Below are 3,732 nucleotides of genomic sequence, written 5' to 3' on the forward strand. Positions count from 1 at the left end.
TTGATTTTGAAGATCTCTACATATTTAGAATATTAATCTTTTGGTCAGAATTTGTAGACTTATGCATGTGGCCAAAAGAAGTAACAAAGCAATTGCACTTCAATGCCAAACATTACAATTTCCTAGGAAAAGAATGTCTGAGAGTATGGTACTGTAGGAAATGTGTGGTGTGTTAGTATAGCTGGTACATTTTAAGAAAGCATAATACAATTTCACAAAAAGATATTTCTCACTGGAGAGTAGGTTGATGATACCAGTATCTGTGTTTACCTATGTTTAATTTATTATGGTTTCTCTACTTTTCTCTGTGCAATGCGCATTTACTTACAATACCTGTTTTCATGACTTTGCTTTTAGCTTGGCTACTTTTGTCAAATGAATATCACTAACTCATCCAGGCTTTTCAGGTATTTTTAAACATAGACCATGGGCTGTACAATTAATTACTCATATGCGTTTTCCCTCCATTCATTAAGATGAAGACAGTTTTTCCTCCAAATAGGGTTTTATACAAATTTTCAGAGAGTCATCTTCCATGACTATTTTAAGGTTTAACCTAAGTTAAAAAGTACAGTATAATATCTTTGATTACTAAAGTCACAATGATACTCTTTTGGAACACACATAATGGCATCAGTAGAACTGTTGATGACCTTTCTGGACCCCATATGACATTCTCATCTCTGTATAGCAGGGAAATAGAGGTGGGAATTATCCCTATCTTTTTCTAATTGGGCATGTTCTTTTGCTTTGTAGTTCTCTGATGTGCAGTTATATCTCTGTACCAGGAAGAGCAGGCTGATGCATCTCTGGACACTCTTATCAGTGGAAAAGGCAAGGACTTAAGTCTGAATAACAACCATACCCTTGTTTATAAGTGAGCTTTGGTTGATAACCTCCCATAACTGACTACCCCATCCCCGACCACTATTATCAATGTAGCTGGAAATGGTATTTAAGATGATAGCTTGGGCCATTTCCCAGAGTAACTCCATTTTCCTGCCTCTCTTCCATTTATGCAGGAGATATCCATGTTATTAAACTTATGCTTTTCTCATGTTAACCTGTCTTTTTATTACAGGATATCTTAGCCAAGTACATGAAGGAAGGAGTGAAAATCAATTTTTCCACATCCTCAAAAGTGAAACACACTCTTTAGTAATGTGTGTTTATGGAAACAAACTGAAGAATAGTTTTAAATATTATGACAAATTTAATGTCAACTCTTTTTTAAGGATCTTATTTATTTATTTTTAGAGAGGGGAAGGTAGAGTGAAAGAAAGGGAGAGAAACATTAATGTGTGGTTGCCTCTCACACTGGGGACCCTGCCTGTGACCTGACAGAGAATCAAACCAGCACCACTTTGGTTCACAGGCTGGCGTTCAATCCTCTGAGCCACTTCAGCCAGGGCTAATGTCAACTCTTGATCAGTCAAGTTGGTCAATTATTGTTTCTCACTCATAGGCTTGGGAAAGCTAGTTAAGAATCAGCTTTCAGCATGGGGGCATTTGGTAGTGATGTTGGGGGTGGGAAAAATATGGCCTATCTCTAGGTGACATACTGATTATACATGGAGAGGGAAGAAGGGAGGGGGAGAGAGAGAGAGAGAGGTGGAGAATGAATAAATTAGAATATTTCACATTTATATGTCCTAACGCAAGTGAAATCAAATGCATGGGCATTGTATTCAAAGCATTCAGAATATGCAGTATCATCGTGCCTTTTGCTGCCATAGCTTCAGATTCCTGATTCAGTCTGACTTTTAGAAAAAAGGATGAGTTTCTACTATAAAATCCTTACCATCTTTGCCATAGTTTGCTAAGAGTTCTAGCTCTCTCTTGTTCTGTTTTCTTTGGAATCAAGATTAAGTGGGTGCTCTCTGACAGCAATTTCAGGAAAACCAGGTTGATGTGTCCTATTGCTTTACCTGCTCTTCTGTTGCAGGTCAGTTATTAAGAGGCAAAGTAATGGTGAAGGTGGTACTCTTGTGCTCTCTCAAAGATGTACCTTTGCTGTGCTATCTAAATTATAGATATAATCATTTTCTTCCAGTTAAGTAATGTCTGTACCATCTGTGCACTTTGTCTCTGCTATTCAGAATCTCAGATGATTTTTCATATTAAAAGTCATTGCTCCAGGACACTATTTTATGACATTAAAAAAACCCTGCTTTTTGCTTTGCCTTTTCAGCTCCGAGCCTGTACACAGCAGTTGTCACGATGTTGATGCCCAAGAACAGTATTATTCTTGTATGAACTCCTTTTTAAGGAGAGATTGATGGTGGCAAAGAAGGATGGGCACATGCCTAAACACCCTGAGTGGGCAGACAAGAACATGCCTCAGCTTCCCGTGATGAAAGCCATGTAGTCTCTCAAATCATGAGGCTATGTAAAGGAACAGTTTGCCTGGAGACATTTTTGCTGGTACCCTATCAAAGAGGGCATCCAGTATCTCTGTGATTACCTCCACCTGCTCCCTGAGATCATGCCTGCCACTTTGTGCTACAGCTGGCCTGAGACTGGCAGGCCAAGGCCCAAAGGTCTGGAGGGTGAGGGACCTGCCAGATTCACACAAGGGGAAGGTGACAGACACTTACAGACAGAGCGCTGTGCCCCCTTGTGCAGATGAGGAAGCTGAGGCTGGGGCTGGGTCAGCAACTGAATTCCACTTTAGAGGCAGATTTGGCCATGGATGTAATCCACTACCTTAGTAAAGTTGGAGGCATTATTTTGTGTTGAATAAACTTGTGGTAAAAAAATAAGCTAAAGTTTTTTTTAATGCTTTTTTTATATGATAGAAAGTGCTCTGAGTCACTGCAAGGCAAGGCTTTTGTCAATATAAGGCTGAAGCATGAATTCAGATAAGTAGAACTGAGTGAGGTTAAAATGAGGAGAGAGAAAATTGGAACAGTAGAGAGAAAGGCTGCCAATTCATATGATGAAGACCCTACCAAGGACTGTGTTCTCCAGTCCCAAGCAATTGTAGCAAGGGTTGTTTCTGAAGGTCAGGGCACCCACAGCCTGGAGTGGGAGACTGCTTGGACTGGTTTCCACAAAATAAGATAGTATAGAGACATAGGCTACTGCATTACCTGGTATATAATAAACATCATAAATAGCAGCCATGAAGTCCAGCATATCATGGTAGAAAAACAAATTTGGAGTCAAATCCTAGCTTCATCATATCTTAACTGTATAGCCTTGGGCAAGGGACCTAATCCATCTGAGCTGTCTTTTAGGTAAAATGGAGACAATTATAATACTTAAGTTCCTAGAGTTGTCATGATCATTAAATCAGACCAAAGTATATCTAGCCCCTAGAGCAAGGTATAACCTACAATAAACTTTCAATGAGTGGCAACTATAAATAAAATAACCATTGTTTACAGCATCACTTGATTTCTCATGAGTGTCTCTGCTGCAATGCTACAATATCTTTTTCTAGCTCCCTGCAGACTGTTTTCTCTACTATAATGGTTTTTCACCATTCCCCACAAATGGATTGCTGTACCTGTTTTATCATAGTTATTGCACTTGATCTCTTCTGTGCAATATGATTGCACCATTAAAAAGTATGTATTTCACCCTAGCTGGGCATGGTTCAGTTGGTTAGGTGCCGTCCTGCCAACCAAAATGCCACCGGTTCAATTCTGTGGAGAGCAGGACTGACGCCATGTTTAGAGCATGTGCAGGGCAACCGGGTAAACAACATGACACAGCAGAGTACCAGAA

General features: G+C 39.7%; 1 pseudogene; it reads left to right on the forward strand.

The window, feature by feature from the left end:
• Positions 1-2,183: 2,183 nt before the first annotated feature.
• LOC118974851 (40S ribosomal protein S10-like) lies at positions 2,184-2,711 on the forward strand (annotated as a pseudogene).
• The last annotated feature ends 1,021 nt before the right edge of the window (positions 2,712-3,732 follow it).

The sequence above is a fragment of the Sturnira hondurensis genome, unplaced genomic scaffold (genome assembly GCF_014824575.4).
Source record: "Sturnira hondurensis isolate 20B ecotype Veracruz unplaced genomic scaffold, ASM1482457v3 Scaffold0019898, whole genome shotgun sequence".
Classification (NCBI taxonomy): domain Eukaryota; kingdom Metazoa; phylum Chordata; class Mammalia; order Chiroptera; family Phyllostomidae; genus Sturnira; species Sturnira hondurensis.